Raw genomic sequence first — 18,675 nt, forward strand, 5'->3', positions numbered from 1 at the left:
GAAAATTGAAATGGTGAACTTTTGAAAGAATATTTTCTTTATTTAGAATGCTTAAAGAGTGCCCCTGGAGCACTCGTTAGCATGACCCTTAAAATATTGTATGGAACATAATTCTTCTTTAATAAACCGGCTTGTAAGATAATATATATGATCACTGTCTTTTACTCATTTTAATATCCTTATTATATGTGAGATCGAGATTTTTTTTCCCATAAACGTGAATACACATTCTAATTATATTTTATAGTATATCAATTAAATATTTAAAATAATAATAATAATAATAATCTTTGAAAAAATGGACGCATGGGTCATATCAAGTTTTACTTAATGGAAACAAAGTGCATTATTAAAATGTAGAGATGATAATATATTTTAAGAAAGTAGAAGCTGAGTCAAAAAAAGAGGCCATTTGAAATTCCAACAAGTTGTACTGCATGTAGCTAAGACACATGTCAAGGTAAAGAACCCGTGACGAAGCAATGGGGCCAAGAAGAAGGCATGTGGCTAGTAAAATTCTTAACCTAAGTTTATATAACAGCCTTGTAAACTCTTTGGTCTTGTCGGTAGCGGATTAAGAGGGAAACATCAACCAAAATTCCACTCTTTCTAGGTTCTACCACTCATTTACACGCCACATTTATGCTATTTTATGTGTTATTAATACTATTGAAAATTAAAATTGAGCATGTATTGACTCAACAACCAAATTTGTGTTTCTTGACTCTTAGTCCAATCAATATGCTCCATTAAAAAATAACAATAATAAATATAAATTATGATAAATTAAAGAAAATATTCTTTAATTTCCAAATATATCCCGGTCACTCTTAAAAAATATTTAAAAAAAATATTTTTTAAAAAATTATTTATTTCAATTTTCAATACAATAAATATATTTAATATACGTACTTTAAAAAATCTTATCACTTCATTAACATTTCTCATATGTTAATATTATTAAGTCTATTGACAAATGATATTGTTTTATAAGATTACTCTTTAATAATAGACATTTTTTTTAATCATGTTTAATACTTATTCCATGGAAAAAAATGTAACCAAATTATGAGCCTAAAAGTATCATTAATGTAAATGAAAATTAAAAATAAATATTATAAAAAGAGAGAGAATTTTTTTAAGAGAATTGTAAACTTACCAATAACGATAGTAAAATTATAAATTTTAATATATATTTAAAAAACCACATCTTATAACTTTTAAAAATAAATAAGGAAATTTTATCTGATGCATGTTAGTTGGAATTCAGATTCACTTTGCATTTAGTATTTCAATTTAATTTCATTTGTTTTTTAGTTTAGTTTGCATTTGAGATGCAGTATATAAACTGAAGCTTGTTCACTTTGTTGTAATGCAATTTTCAAAATTGAGATTAAAAGTTAGTTACAGAAATTTGTTACACTTCTCTCTCTCACACAATTATTCATCATCATTTTTTTCAATTCTTGTGCATCAATGGAGGTGTGAACTCCAACAAATTGATATATAGAGTTTTGATTCTAGTTTAGGAAAATACGAGTGTATGTGAGGTGTGTGATTGATTTTGTTCCTCAAATCCATACTGAATTGAAGTTCAAAATCAAAGAAGAATCACATTTATTGATTCTTAGGATTGGGAAACACGAGTGTTTTGTGAGATTTGAGTGATTTGCTCAAGAACAAAGATGAACGGCGAAAATGATATGTTGAACACAAAGCTTCTAGTATTCGACGAAAAGAATTGAAATTGGTGGTTGATTCAGATGCGTGTGTTATTTGGAGCTCAAGATGTTCTTGATCTCGTCAATGACGGTTACACGCTGGTTGCAGAAGATGCAACAAAAGCGCAAGGAAATGTGCAACATGATACGAGGAAGAATGATCAGAAGAAGTTGTTCTATATCCATCAGTGTATGGATGTGAAGGTGTTTGAGAAGATTGTCGATGTGACGATGACGAAAGCTGCGTGGGATGCACTGGTGCGATGTTATAGGGGTGACACATTAGTGAAGAAAGTGAAGTTGCAGTCCCTACACAAGCAATACGAGAATCTCAGCATGAAGAACAATGAGAAGGTACCAGATTACATCTCCAAAGCGACTCTGATCATGAATGAGATGAAGGCTCGTGGAGAAAATCTCTCTGAACAAGTTATCATTGAGAAGGTACTCAGATCCCTTACTCCTCAGTTTGATTGCATACTAATAGCCATAGAACATTTTAAAGACACTAGAACCACGAGAATTGAAGAACTTCAGAGTAGTTTAGAGGCACAAGATTTGCGTCTGACTGAAAGAAACTTTGAAAGGGAGTCAGAACAGGCTCTGAAGGCTTCTTTTGTTAAGAAGAAAAAGAAGTAAGCATGGCTATAAAACAAGAAAAAGAATGTTCAGAAGTCATAAACTTCTACTTCATAAGAGAAGAAACAAAAGAATGTTCAGAAGGGAAAGGATAAGTTTGATAAGAGAAAAGTTAAGTGCTACAACTATAACAAATTTGGCCACTTTGCCTCTGACTGCAGGTCAAATAAAGAAAACAAGTGTGAAGAAGCCAATATAGCCAGAGGAGGTTCTGGGATGAACCTGTGCTATTGATGGCATATGAGCATGAAGGTGAAAACATGGTAGACTGGTGGTATGTGGATATTGGCTGCTCAAATCACCTAACTGAAAACAAGCAATGGCTTGTTGATTTTAACTCTGGTAGAAAGACCAAAATCAAATGTGTTGATGATAAGTATCTGAATCCTAAAAGAATGGGAAATGTGAGAGTGAAATTGCAGAATGGCAATGCTGCTCTAATCAAGGATGTATGGTATGTTTCTGGCATGAAGAGCGATCTGATGCGTGTAGATCAACTAATTAAAAAAGGTTTTTTCGTAACCATGAAGGACAATCTCTTGAAGTTGTATGAATGTAATCAGAAGTTGATTTTGAAGTCTGAACTTGGAAGAAATAGGACATTCAAGGTGAATATTGAAACAACAAACACTCAATGCCTTAGTACAACAAGTGTTGTAAGAGAGACTGAGTTGTGGAACAAAAGATTGGGGCATCTGAACTTCAGAAGCTTAAGAGTGTGTTTGGTTCAAACGAGGGGAAGGGGAGGGGAGGGATTTTAATAGAGGGGGGAGAAGGGGAGGGGAGGTGAGGGGATTTTTTTAATCAGATGGGTGTTTGGTTCAAACGAGGGGAGGGGAGGGGAAGGGAGGGATTTTAATTAAAAATATGTTTGGTTCAGGAGGGGAGGGGTTTTACTAATAATTTACATTTTTATCCTTATTATCTTATATAAGTTATATAATATGATATTTAAATGTGAAAAATTTATACATATTTTTTTGTTAGTAAAATTTCTAATATTGAGTGATTAAAAAGTTATAATTTACTACATAACGTTAAAAAATTGAGTTCACTTAATTCGAATAAAATATTCAAAAACAAATTAAACTATATGTTGATAACAACTTTGAAATCGTAATGAATTATCTAACACATAAAATACATAAAATAATTTATTATTAAATATAAATGGTTTAAATATTTTAATAAAATAAATAAATTGATTAAAATAAAAATTTTAAAATTTGATATAGAAGAAAATACGATAGGATATATAAAATTAGAAAAAAAAACATAAAAAAAAACATAAAAGAGTTATAAAAAAATCAAAAAGTGAAATGATTATGATTTATATTAAGGACAAAAATTTCAAAATAATTTGAAGATGGAGAATAATTATAATAAGTTGATAGAAACAACCGAGAAAAATCACACAGAAGAGAGCAATAATACAAAAGAAAATGAATAATTTTGAAATATTAAAATAAAACTGAGGATATTATAGTAATTATAATAATTTTTAAAATATTAAAATTGAGATTCCCTCCCCTCCCCTCCAAATCCCTCCGATTTGGAGGAACGCAAAAAGTGTGTTTTGGAGGGGTTTTGCTCCCCTCCCCTTCCCTCCCCTCCCCTCATAAAATTTGAACCAAACACATTTAATTAAAAATATTCCCTCCCCTCCCCTCCATCTACCCCGAACCAAACACACCCTAAGGCATCTAAGTTCAAAGAATCTAGTACTTGGAATTTCTAAGATTGTGGCACTAGAAAAATCATGTGACATATGCATGAAAGGCAAGCAACCAAGATTGTCTGTCTCATCAAAATTGTCTTCAAGAGTAACCCATGCTTTAGGGTGTGGTGCATTATGATGTATGTGGTCCGTTTGAAGTACCTTCACTTGGAGGAAACAAATACTTTGTGTCATTTGTGGATGTGTTCACTAGAATGACATAGGTAGCACTCATAAAGTTCAAACACAAGGTGTTTGCTGAGTTCAAAAAGTTTAAAGTGAAGGCTAAAAATCAAAGTGGACAAAGGTTGAAGATCCTCAGAACTGAAGGTGGAGGTGAGTTTAACTTTGGAGAGTTCAAGATGTTATGTGAGGAGAATGGTATTGAGCATGAGGTTACTGCTCCATACATTTTACAACGTAATGGTCTTGCTGAAAGAAGAAACATAACTTTGCTTGAAATGACCAGAAGCATGTTGAAAGAGAAGATTCTACCTCATACTTTTTGGGGTGAAGTTGTTGCTACTTCAACTTATGTGCTCAGTAGATGTCCAACTAAGTTAAAGGAAATAGTTCCTTTAGATAAGTGGATTGGAAGAAAGAAAAATGTGAGCCATATGAATGTGTTTGGTTCTCTTTGTTACAAACATGTACCAGATGCTACTAGAAGGAAATTGGATGACAGAATCAATGTTATGTTTCTTATAAGCTAACGGTTGTTTATAAACTCTATTTCCCAGTCACCAATAGAGTTGTTGTTAGCAGAGATGTGATAGTAAAAGAATCAGAAACATGGGATTGAAACAAGTCTGATCTTGCTTCTAGAGTTGAAGGTGTTTCTGAAGGTGACTTTGACTCTGAAAGAGATTATGAGTTTGAAGGTGAGTGTGATGGTGATTATGAGTTTGAAGAACAAGAAAGCCATTAGTGTGAGATGAGTTTTCAAGATGGGAATTAACTGCTTTGCTAAAGAACAAGAAAGTCATTAGTGTGAGATGAGTTTTCAAGATAAAGCTAAAGCCAGATGAGTCAATTGCAAAGCATAAATCAAGGTTAGTAGCTAGAGAATTTCTACAAAAATCTAATTTAGACTATTTTGAAGTGTTTGCACTAGGGGTGTTCAAAAATATGGTTAACTGAAGTGCATTTCACCATAAAAAACTAAACCACTTAAATGGTTAATGAACTGAACCATTTAATTTAAAAAATTCAAATCCAGTTTAAAAACGATTCAAAACCAGTTTCCTTTTATAAACTGGTTCAATTATATAAATTAGTTTCTCATAAAAACAATAAAAATCAAGTGAGAGTAAAAAAAATCATAATTTTTTTCAAAAATTTTAAAATTAAAAAAAAAAAATCCAAAAACAAAAATGAAAGTTTTGGGGAAAAAACTAAAAATAAAAATTTGAATTTTTTTCCTGAAAATAAAAAATATTTGTTTCCGATAATTTTTTTTGAAAAGGATTATTCTGAAAATATTGTTTTTTAATATTAAAAATTTTAACTTTTTTATAAAATTAAAAATTTGGTTTTAAAAGAATTCAGAATATAAAATTGATTTAAAATTGCATACTGATTATAAACTAGTTTATAAATATAAACTGATTCTAAACTAGTTTTAAATTGAATTGAAATCATTTTAGCAATTAACTGAATTTTTATTGAAGTAGTTATTGTAAATTGAACCGAACCATAAATGTGATTTGGTTTAGTGTAGTTCATAAACCATGAACACCTCTAGTTTGCACCTATAGCCAGACATAAAACAATCAGACTGATGATTGCTATAGCTGCAAGTAGGAATTGACCTCTGATACATTTAGATGTAAAATCTGCTTTTCTAAATAGTCAATTGCAAGAAGAAATTTATGGGTTACAACCTCCAGGATTTGTGATAGAGAACAAAGAAAGAATGGTGTACAAGCTGCATAAAGCTTTATATTGACTTAAGCAAGCTCCAAGGGCTTGGAATCTATAGATTTATTCATTTTTCAAGCATCAGGGCTTTAGAAAATGTGAAATTGAGTATGGTTTGTACGTGCAACATACCTCTGATGGTAATGTGATTCTTGTGTGTCTTTATGTAGATAACATATTGCGAATAGGGAGTTGTGGTTCTGAGATAAACAAGTTCAAAAGGGTTTTGATGAATGCTTTTGATATGATTGACCTTGAAAATATGGTATATTTTCTAGGGATGGGGATTCTACGCTCTGAAAAGGGAATCATTATGCATCATCTGAAGTATGAACTTGAGATGCTGAAGAGGTTTGATTCGATAAATAGTAAGTCCGCAGTCACACCTACAGAAACAAACCATAAGCTATATTCGGATTTAAATGGTGATGATGTTGATGCTACAACCTTCAAACAGTTGGTTGGCTCTCTAATATATTTGTGCAACACCAGACCTGACATATGTTATGCAGTTGGTACTATGATTAGATTAATGAGTAAACCAAAGTGGCCTGATTATCAAGTTTCAGTTAGAATACTCAAGTATGTAAAGGGGACTCTAAAGCATGGAATTTTGTTTTCGTCTAGAGTGTCAGATGTTGTTGAGTTGATTTGTTATTTAGACTCTGACTGGTGTGGAGATAAAGTTGATAAAAAAGCACTACAGGTTACATGTCTATGTATCTAGGTGCTCCCATTTCTTGGTGTTCCAAGAAGCAATTTGTGGTTGCATTGTCAACATGTGAAGCTGAATATATTGCTGGAGCATTGTCTGTGTTGTTGATTTTTAATTGGCTGAGTATGAATTAAGGGACGGTGTTAGTTGTAATTCAGATTCAGTTAACATTTACCATTTCAGTTTAAATTCATTTGCATTTGAGTTTAGTTTATATTTGAGATGTAGTATATAAAATGAAGCTTGTTCAGTTTGTTGTAAAGCGACTTTTAAAAATTGAGATTAAAAGTTAGTTACAGAAGTTTGTTACACTTCTCTCTCTCTCTCTCTCTCTCTCTCTCTCTCTCTCTCTCTCTCTCACACACACACACACAAAATTCTTCGTCTTCATCTTCTTCATTTCCTATGCATCAATGGAGGTGTGAACTCCAACTATACACACATTTCAACACACTTTTTATAAGTGGCTCTAGATCCAAAACCTTAACCCGGGGTGCAAGTTATTTTGAATAATATACTAGAATATGATAATGATAGGTTTTTGATTTGGTTTTTTATTTTGTGCATTGATGGGTTTATGGCACCCCCTTGTACTTTGTTTCTAATGAAATTTTATAGCTCATCTAAAAAAAATATTAGCATTATTAATTACAATTAGAATATTTATCCTATCTTTGATATTTAGAGTTAGCCTAAGTAGGCCAACGCATTAAATTTGGTTTCCGAATAAATTTCATGCTTTGTTCATTCATGATTATATATCAGACGGTCTCTTATTTTTTTATAAATTGAGTATCCTTTGCATGTAACTGCAATGACTAACCCTCGAGTCAGATAGGATCAAAATAGTATTTGAACAAATAACCTTTGGTTAAATTGAAAGATCTCAACCAAGTGCGGATAATATTTCATGTGGGTGTAGTATGCACCTCCATATATCTTATCTCAATCTACAAATTGCCAATTAGAATGGACTATAGAGAATCCTTGACTTGACTTTGAATCGCATCGCACGATTCAACTCCTCAAAACATGGAATTCCAACTCTGAATCGCATCACACGATTTGGCTCATCAATAGTATGGACCGTAGGGAAACATGGATTCTCATCGAATTGCATCGCAAATTCAACTCGTCAAAACCATGGAATTAACTCCGAATCGTATCACACGATTCAAATCCCCAATAATGAGAATGATAAGAGGAAGGTATTAGTTCGCATCCCCGGGAGTTCATCCCCAAAGAATACTCCTAAACTACGGAGAACCAATCAATCCCGAGCGTCACACCCTAGAAGGACCTTCATATATGGCCTGGGAACATCCTTGGACATCGCACCTCAAGGACAACCTCATATTAGTAACAAGCATCGCACCGGTTACTACCCTTATGTCCATTATGTAACCCTTGTCCATGACACAACCTTGTTAATTAACCTTTGTTAATCCTTCATAATATGCACTCTAAGGTTTACATCACCATTATGTTTATTAATCAAGATACAAGATATACACTTGGATTTTAGTAATACTTAGGAGTGTGTTAAAGTTATAGAAGCTTAGGCATCTCGTAGCCCTTTCCGTTAGCTTTCCAACAATATAAAATTTGCGTCAATCGGATATACGATGCGAAAGTTATGAATTTCCGAAGTTTCGAAAAAGTTGTCCAAACAGTGACGTAACCAGTTACATGAATCATGTAGCGGGTTACATGACCCAAAACTGCGTTTATTACCACTTTTCACCCATGTAACTGGTTACATGAATCATGTAACGGGTTACATCGCTGACAGTCTCTAAAATCTGCATTTTTATGGTTCTAACTCCAACTCTTTTCAATCCCAAACATCCCATAGCATCCGAAAACGAATTCCAACATGTATCTACAATATTATAGCCCAAAATAACTAGAATTCAAGTAACCTAACAACATGGATCATCGTTGATCACAACAAAATTCTAAAATGAATAAATACATCACAAGGACATATTCCTCATTATTGAAACAATCATGTAACACAATGATCACACAATTTCTTGTCATGCAATCTTCAATTAATTACATGTTGAACAATATAATGATACATATACATAAAATCATTGCAAGGGGATTATATTCTTGCATTAGAGGCAAGTTTCATGGCATTCTCATCAAAACCCTTAAACCCCACATGCATCATTCCCGACTCCTACACGTGTTCCTATCTAATGGAAATCACCTTAGATTACTAGAGGTTTGGATGGTGTTCTTTATTGCCATTGAATCCTTATCATGCTCAAACTTCTACCTCCATCTTAATGAAATTCGTAATCCCTCAACACCCATTTTTAGCAAGCATGTTCCAACTTCAAACTCGATTATCTCATTCAAAACAGAAGCTATGATTACGAAATAATATACCAAAATGAAGAGAATTTCATGTAGAATCCAGAACTTCAAGAATTACCTTAATCGGAGTTGTGAGTGAAAAGTTATGACTGATTTAGTGGAGGCTGTCCATGGAATACCAAAATGGAAATGGTGATGGAGAACATAAGTTTTCTTCCTTCTCTCTCTCTCTACTTCAAGTACCAAAAATTGATTTTGTATTACCATTTCACCAAACAATGCCTTATGAGTACATGCAATCTTATTTAGTGTCCAACTTGCCCTTGAACCATGCAAAAATTACAAGTATGCCATGTAGTCCCAATCCAACTAAATCCCCTTTGTTTCTAACTACTCCACTATCTCTTTATAAAATTCTTGGTATAAGTATATGGACATGTCACCATAAATTGGCACAAGACCAATGTGCTCTCTAATTACCATTTAATTTGTCTAAATTGATAATTACCGGTGTCGGAGAATTAGGGTGTTACATTCTCCCCCCTTAAAATAGAATTCGTCCTCGAATTCTTACCCATCACCACGAACATAAGCTTCTCACATCTATCTCCAATCGAGGGGACGAAAAGTTCTTTACACTTCTCCTTGTTTAAACCTTGCAACTAGGGATGGCAACTTGGCCCATCCCCAGTGGATACCCACAAAATATCCACAATGGGTAGGGTAAAAACCCGCATAAATGGGTACGGGCACGGGCTCAGGTAATTACCCACTTAAATAAGCGGGTATGGGTAACTTAATACCCAGCCCGCCCCATACTTGCACAACATATATATTTAGATATTTTGATTTATATTATTATATTAAAATAAATGTCTATCAATTTTCAAAAATACATCGAGGTTAAACCATTACATATGTAACATAAATGTTTGTTTATTTCATAGTTAAACAATAAGTTTTTTGAAAATATTTAAATGATACTAAAAACTTAAAATGATATGATATTTTATAGTTGATATACTTATTTTTTATTAGAAATTCGGGTAACAGATACGGGTATGGGTACATACATACCCAGAGGGCACGGGTACGGGTGCTAAAGTTGTTACCCAAACGGGTATGGGCTCGGGTACGAGGATTTTTTCTAACCGCGGGTATGGGGATGGGTACTATAGTACCCTACCCATACCCCGCCCATTGCCATCCCTACTTGCAACCTTATCTGATACTGTCTCATCCAAGAGAACACGACTCCGTTCTACGCTCACGCCCTTAACATCCCTGACTGGTAGTCTTAGTCATCTCATAACACATTCTTCTGGTACTCCATTCAGACATACTTGGAAATTGATCCTCCTGAGAATCACAACCTTTATTCACCCACAACGGGTCTTTATAGCTTTGGAACTCATGGAAATCCATTCTTAGTCGGATATTCCTTGTCCTCAAGGTTTGACAAGCTCATCCTTGTTCCACACAATTCACAAATTTCCACTTCCTTCCCTTGGCTTCTTACATTACCTCAGAACCACACATTCATGTTGCAACGTCTCCTACTACTGAAGGCATTTCAGATTCGCTCCCACCTAAGTTCTTACATTGTCATACAATTTCTTGTTGAACTCCTTGGTCCTGACTTCTAATTGACTCGCTTCAAGTCTATTCTCTTTGTACAACATAACTCTTTACTCTGATCCCTCTTTCAGTCTTGATGTAACACTGACACCCAGAACTATAAGAGTCTACCATCTTGCAACTCACGGCCCTTACGTCTAACAATTGCATACAACATCTCGCTGATGGAGAGTAGATTCCCATGGTCATCCCACAACTACCGTTTTGATATACAACAACTTCCACAAGGTTCCGCCAAAAAAGTAGACTCTGGCGGTTAATCTGTAACCCTCATTTGAGTCTACTCGCGTATTCTTAACTACACAAAACATAATTATAAGGAGTCTGCGTCATCCAAAGCACTTTTCTTGACTTCATTATTCCAGTGGTCACGACATCATGTCTAACTCTTCATACTAACAAGTTCAATAGTTTATCCATGGTCATAATCACATATCAACCACTGAGTCTCTTTTATGAATGTACGTCGACAACATCTCTCTAGATTATGGAGGATCCTTGAGAGACTTAGACGAATAATTCATTACCTCATTGAGTTTCTCTTGGAAAGATATCTCTACTCAAACACTATCGCACAAGCATTCTATTCGTACTTACTACAAGCTTATCAGGTTCTTCTTCTATCCTTTACGCTACTCTGATCTCAACCGGTCACTCACTTCTTGAAATCCTCTAAGTTATGTCGAGTCTACAATCCACTTATTTCTAGTACTTTACTTACACATATTCTCTCAAATAGCAACAGTCCCTTCTCGGTATTCGTCCAAATTATGATACATTTAGGGTCTTAATCACTCTTACAAATACTACTCTCCTGGTTTCCACACCATACGATCGTTATGATAACTCTGTGGACTTTCCCATAGCTTATCCTCCAATCAAACAGTTCTGTTCATTGGCATGCTAACACTTCTAACAAATCACATAACTTGGCCGAATCAAGGATTCATCTCAGTTACACTTCATCCACAAAGCCACCTAATGATAAGTGCAAAAATGTACTTATTTTGTATATATGTTTTGTTGCATTTATCGATACTTTTTGTTAATATCGTTTGAATAATACCCCGTTTTGTGTATAAATACATATACTTTGTGAATAGATGTATTTTCATATACTTTTATACTTTTTGATAGTTTTCTATTCATTTTGTAGGTATTGAGGCATATTTGGAGCATGAGCAATAACGTGTCGAAGACACGGCTTCAAACGCGCGTTTTTGAGCAACGAAACCAACTCGTCAACGAATAAAGCTCAAAACCAAAGAATAATAAATAACCAATTTGGTTGATATGTTGTCATTATTAGATGGTAAATTGAATAAGCTTTCCAACACTTCGAACCGGATGCAAATCGGAGTTACGGTTCTCAAGTTACGTCATTTTTACTAAAAGCTGTTTTTTCATGACAGCAGTGTGGGCGCGACGCGCGCTGTACATAATTGAAAATTGCATAAATAGGCGAGAATCAAATTTTTTAGGTTATGTTTTGGGTATTTTTGAACCCCAACTCATCCTAGATCATTTTTGGGTAGATTTAGCTTGGAAACACCATTGGAGCTTGCAATCGGATGATCGGAGGTCGAATTTCTCATCGATCGGAGTTGACAAACCAAGAAATGTTTGGTTCCTCTTCTTCTCTTCTCTTTGTATTTCTCTTTTGGTGAGTTTGTATATTAATTACTCTAAACACATGGATGTTTGTTAATCTTTCTACTTGTTGTATAAAGTTTGCTTTACAAATCTTAATCAATGTTTTTATGATCTTTTTGCTTAGAAGAACACCTGATAGCTTTTGATTCTAGACATAGGGTTGGGGTTAACATCCACATAATATCTAAGTTTCATGCCTCTGTGTTGTTCGATCGGTTGAGACATCGTCGAAAGAGCAATATGGTTGAAATCTCGTCGGTGTTTCAGAAATGGACATTGATGTGAGGGATATGTGGTGATTCTAACGAGTATTGTAGATTGAGTGCGGCGGAGTGATAAATCTAAGTTTGTGAGGAGTAGTTTAGATTCGAACCAGATAAGTTATTTCTTTCCAAAGAACGAATTCATTTTATGTTTATAGTTACTTTTCAGTTTTTACTTTCAACCCATTTAACCTGAACTCGTAACTGCGGAAACTATTGAACGACAGTTCAATGCACTAGTCCCTGTGGAGACGATAAATTCCCGGATAAATACTTCTAAAACTTTTGTTGCTTGCCGCTTTACCGCTTCAACACCTAACACCCTTTTGTTTTCTGAATTTGGCATTAAACCGACTTCCTCAGCTGCATTCCCCACTATCGTGCCTCTAATGCCTAAAGTGTATCCTCAGTGCAAGATATCACACTTCGTACTCTGGGACATTTCCCTCTTGAAATCCCATGACACTTCAAAACCAGTGCGCCTCTACTCTATCGAGACTGACATCTCTTCACTCCTGAGGATCAATAAATAATTCTCCTAGATATACCTCATACCAGCTAACCCAAAACAATTCATCCATTCTAACCCTGATTACCAATGTTAAAGAATAGCCACACAATATGCTGGTCAAAAATTCAGACTACACACACATCCCATTTGGACACTACGCATAAAGATTCACGAAATTCAACGAAACAAGAAGCATCTATGATGTAGAATCTAAAACTTCTCATGCAGTCATGGCCACCCAAGGTCTCTTCATAAGTGTAGCATTAGAATCTAATCCATATCATCGTCTCCCACTCGCATAATCCTTAATCATCGAGCGCGACATATGGATTCTTATCCCATCTACCTTATGAGAATTCTTGATCCGCTTCTCACGAATAACCAGTCTGAATCTTACCATGAATTCCAGATCAACACTGTTCCACGTATGTCGGAAAGATGACTTATGCATCTCGTGTACGATTGTGATACTATGGCGTCATACCCATCTGGTAGCACTAACATGGTGGTCCAACTCCAAGGCCATATACTCTAGTAACCTACCCAGTAGCATATAACGATCTCCACCCGTATCTTATAGTCACCGCCGACATAACTGGACCTGTCTCCACTAAGGTCACCGCTCCTTAAAACCTTCCGGTCACAACTCCTTAGGATGCTAACACCTAAGAGTGTCACACATTTAAGGTATACTTCCTATGAACGCAACAAGCTAGAGCTAACTTGATTAGAATCTAATTCAAGTTCTTATTCCAAGTGTGTACTTGTTCATACAGGGCACAAACGAGAGATTTCTAACCATAACTCCCGTCATATAGGGATTTCATGGTTCCAAGCAAGAGTCACTTACTACAGCCAACCCACCGATGCTTTAGATAGCTACTAGTCCGATTCACCTAAGAACCCAACACCGAAGGTAGTTCTACGGTTTCACTCGGGAATAGATGAATCACACTAGTAGGGAACATAGGTTACTGCACTCTGCATATCCCTCAATTAAGTTGTCGCATAGCGTAGTTCTAGGACTCACGCATTTCAGAATAAACAAGGAGATGCAGTAGTTTCTTTCACTCAATCAGGCATCCCATATTTCCCAATTGGAGATCACCACTTCCTCTCGTCCCATCAACCGTTCACTAGATGACTACTCACATCTTAAGGTACACCAGAACGAGTCGGATTGTAATAATCTTGTTCATCCAAGTTTTTCCCAGGCCATAATGATAAGAAAGATCCAATATCTTTTTCCAAACTCTCAAAGTATTCTATCCAATCATTTCTCTATCCATGTCTGCTATTGGTACTAGGATCGAGTAATGAATTCCTAACAGTTTCAAACTCAGCTCCATCACGAAATGTCCTTACTCCATCCTTACGCATGTGCTTTGTGGATTCCATTCACTTCTACCGAGATCTATAAAAAGTTCACTACATCCAATCGAAGTCTTGGAATCCCAGTCATAACCTTACCATAACAGCTGGGTTGTCAACTATTCCGTAACAATTTCCCCTCTTAGATCGGATAATCCCAACATTTTCCCAATTTAACCGACTTCTACCACTTCAACTAATTCCTCTAACATACACTCGGTCTGAAAGGCTCATTTTGTTCCAAAGGGGTTTTGGAAATTCCAACTTCCCCGACTTCTCCTGTGGAGACTGGTATTGCAACCACCTTGCATATATGGAACTATCCAAGTCCTGACAGTTCTCCACCATTTCTTATAGGACTTTTACTGCTAACACGAGTCACTTCGGGGCTAACGCGTCCTCGTGGCGGCTCTGCTGTGATCCTGCCTATCACGTATCCGTTGGTGAGTTGATCAAGTTCAACAACTGAATAATCATGACAGTAGAATCGATCTAGCAACACACACTTGTGAGGAAGAAATAACTTTGCTAATGATGCCTCACAGCTAGGTCGAGGGTCGACCTACTCTGATACCAACTGTAATACCCTACCAATATGCGTCTAGAATTATATCGGTAAAATACTAAAATTTGGTACTGAGTACATACAAAAGAAAAGAATAATGACATAAATTGTATGCCTTTCAAAATCATCTCGAAGATGGATACAATAAGTATGTCTAATAATTAAAACTACACAGCGAAAGAAGAGATCAGGTACGGTCTTCACGTCATCCAACCATGATGTTCTCGAACCAAGCACCTAGCGAAACCTCAAACTTGCATAGCACCTGAAAAATAATAAGACGAATGGGATGAGATTATAAATCTCAGTGAGTTCCCCTATCTTATGGGTCCACTCGGCTCTAAAAGGTCTCGTGCTAATACAACTAATAAGAATCCTAATTCTTTCCGGTTCCGAAGCATCTCACTTCAACCAGCGAGGAATTCTTATCTCAATATAAAAATTGCCAATTAGAATGGACTATAGAGAATCCTTGAATTGACATCAAATCGCATCGCATGATTCAACTCCTTAAAAAATGGAATTCCAACTCCGAATCGCATCACACGATTCGTCTCATCAATAGTATGGAGCGTAGGGAAACATGGATTCTCATCGAATTGCATCGCACAATTCAACTCGTCAAAACCATGGAATCAACTCTGAATTGCATCACACGATTCGAATCCTCAATAATGAGAACGATAAGAGGAAGGTATTGGTTTGCATCCCCGGGAGTTCATCCCTAAAGAATACTCCTGAACTACGGAGCACCAATCAATCCCGAGCATCACACCCGAGAAGGACCTTCATATATGGCCTGGGGGCATCCTTGGACATTGCACCTCAAGGACAACCACATATAAGTAACAAGCATCGCACCGGTTACTACCCTTATGCCCATTATGTAACCCTTGTCCATGACACAACCTTGTTAGTTAACCTTTGTTAATCCTTCATAATATGCACTCTAAGGTTTACATCACCATTATGTTTATTAATCAAGATACAAGATATACACTTGGATTTTAGTAATACTTAAGGGTGTGTTAAAGTTATAGAAGCTAAGGCATCTCGTAGCCCTTTTCGTTAGCTTTCCAACAATATAAAATTTGCGTCAATCGGATATACGATGCGAAAGTTATGAATTTCTGAAGTTTTGAAAAATCTGTCCAAACAGTGATGTAACCGGTTACATGAATCATGTAACGGGTTACATGACCCAAAAACTGCGTTTTTTCCCACTTTTCACCCATGCAACTGGTTATATGAATCATGTAACGGGTTACATTGCTGACAGTCCCTAAAATATGCATTTTTATGGTTCTAACTCCAACTCTTTTCAATCCCAAACATCCCATAGCATCTGAAAATGAATTCCAACATGTATCTACAATATCATAGCTCAAAATAACCAGAATTCAAGTAACCTAACAACATGGATCATCGTTGATCACAACAAAATTCCAAAATAAATAAATGCATCACAAGGACATATTCCTCATTATTGAAACAATCATGTAACACAATGATCACACTAATTCTTGTCATGCAAGCTTCAATTAATTACATGTTGAACAATATAATGATACATAAACATAAAATCATTGCAAGGGGATTATATTCTTGCATTAGAGGCAAGTTTCATGGCATTCTCATCAAAACTCTTAAACCCCACATGCATAATTCCCGATTCCTACCCGTGTTCCTATCTAATGGAACTCACCTTAGATTACTAGAGGTTTGGATGGTGTTCTTTATTGCCATTGAATCCTTATCATGCTCAAACTTCTACCTCCATCTTGATGAAATTCGTAATCCCTCAACACCCATTTTCAGCAAGCATGTCCCAACTTCAAACTCGATTATCTCCTTCAAAACAGAAGCTATGATTACGAAATAATATACCAAAATGAAGAGAATTTCATGTAGAATCCCGAACTTCAAAAATTACCTTAATCAGAATTGTGAGTGAAAAGTTATGACTGATTTAGTGGAGGCTGTCCATGAAATATGAAAATGGAAATGGTGATGGAGAACATAAGTTTTCTTCCTTCTCTCTCTACTTCAAGTACCAAAAATTGATTTTGTATTACCATTTCACCAAACAATGCCTTATGAGTACATGCAATCTTGTTTAGTGTCCAACTTGCCCTTGAACCATGCAAAAATTACAAGTATGCCATGTAGTCCCAATCCAACTAAATCCCCTTTGTTTCTAACTACTCCATTATCTCTTTATAAAATTCTTGGTATAAGTATATGGACATGTCACCATAAATTGGCACAAGACCAATGTGCTTTCTAATTACCATTTAATTCGTCTAAATTGATAATTGATAATTTCAATGGAATTTCATATTTTCCAAAAACCATACCCAGATGCCCTAATATTACCAACAAACGTGGAAGGAGTGTACGAAAAACTTACCTGAGACATTATCAACCGTATTCGTAGCCTTTATTTCGTTTTCTAGGCTTTGATGCTCCTTTGCTTCGTCTTCGCAACCTACCTCGTTGTCTTCGCACTGCCCAGATGAAGTTTCTTCAAACACTCATGAACCCTAATAATTTTAAGGGGCTTTTTGGAAACTATATATCCAGTGGCCATTTAATTTAATCAAAATGCCATGAACATAAATTGTAATACGTGGCAAATATTTGAAAAACCATAGAATCTTTCATGCCACTGGGCAATTGGGGGGTTAGTTGATGGAATCTAAATCAGATCAGGGGAGATCAATAATTTTTTTTTACAGGGGCTAAAACTAAAACTCGCTAACATTACAGGGGGTTTGAATATTTAACCCTTTTTTTTGTATTTTTGAAAATAAATTTTACAAAATCGTTTTCTAAAATATTACAAATTTTTTTATATTCGTTTTTTTTAAATGAAACATTATTTTTGACATCCTATAACATAACAAACATTATTGAAGACCAAAACATAATCAAAATCGCAATTTTTTCAAAAAGTGGTATTTCAAAAATGATTTTTATGAAAATCTATTTGAAACAAATTCAAAATGAAGTGATTTTTTAAAATTTTGATATCCAAAAAAAATTTCAATAAAAAGATGAAATATCTAAAATAACATTCTAAGAATAACTATTCAAACTAAATTTTCATTTGAAGCTTTTATAAAAAATTTCTTTGTAATTTTTTTTTTACACAAAATTATGTAACACTAAAAAATCATTTTAAAAAAAGTCAAAACAAACGGGCCATAAATTACGTATGATCTTGTCAAATTTCATCGCTTCTTAATATTCTTTAGATACAAATGTGAGTTGAAAGTCTCAATTATTTAGAAATATAGAGGTTAAACACTTTATAAGCGGGATAATCCATATACTAATTGTCGTAAGGTTTTTGGTGAATTTGTGGTGTCTCTCACTTGTGTAGTTGTTCTTGATCCAATATTGATGTTCTTCAAGTGATCCATGGTTTGAATTTTTTGTCCAAAAATTGTAGTTGAGACTGTGTGCAATTTTTCTGCATAAAAATTGTAGTTTAGATGATTTGAATGGTAATTTGAAGGGTTTGTAATTTTTTCCTTGAAAAATTGCAATTGTATAAGAATGTTTATAATTTTGTCATTGGAAAAATTACAAGTTAAATGATAAATTTATGAATTTTATTTTTGCATTTTTT

The sequence above is a fragment of the Vicia villosa genome, unplaced genomic scaffold, assembly GCF_029867415.1.
Source record: "Vicia villosa cultivar HV-30 ecotype Madison, WI unplaced genomic scaffold, Vvil1.0 ctg.000758F_1_1, whole genome shotgun sequence".
In the NCBI taxonomy this organism is placed as follows: domain Eukaryota; kingdom Viridiplantae; phylum Streptophyta; class Magnoliopsida; order Fabales; family Fabaceae; genus Vicia; species Vicia villosa.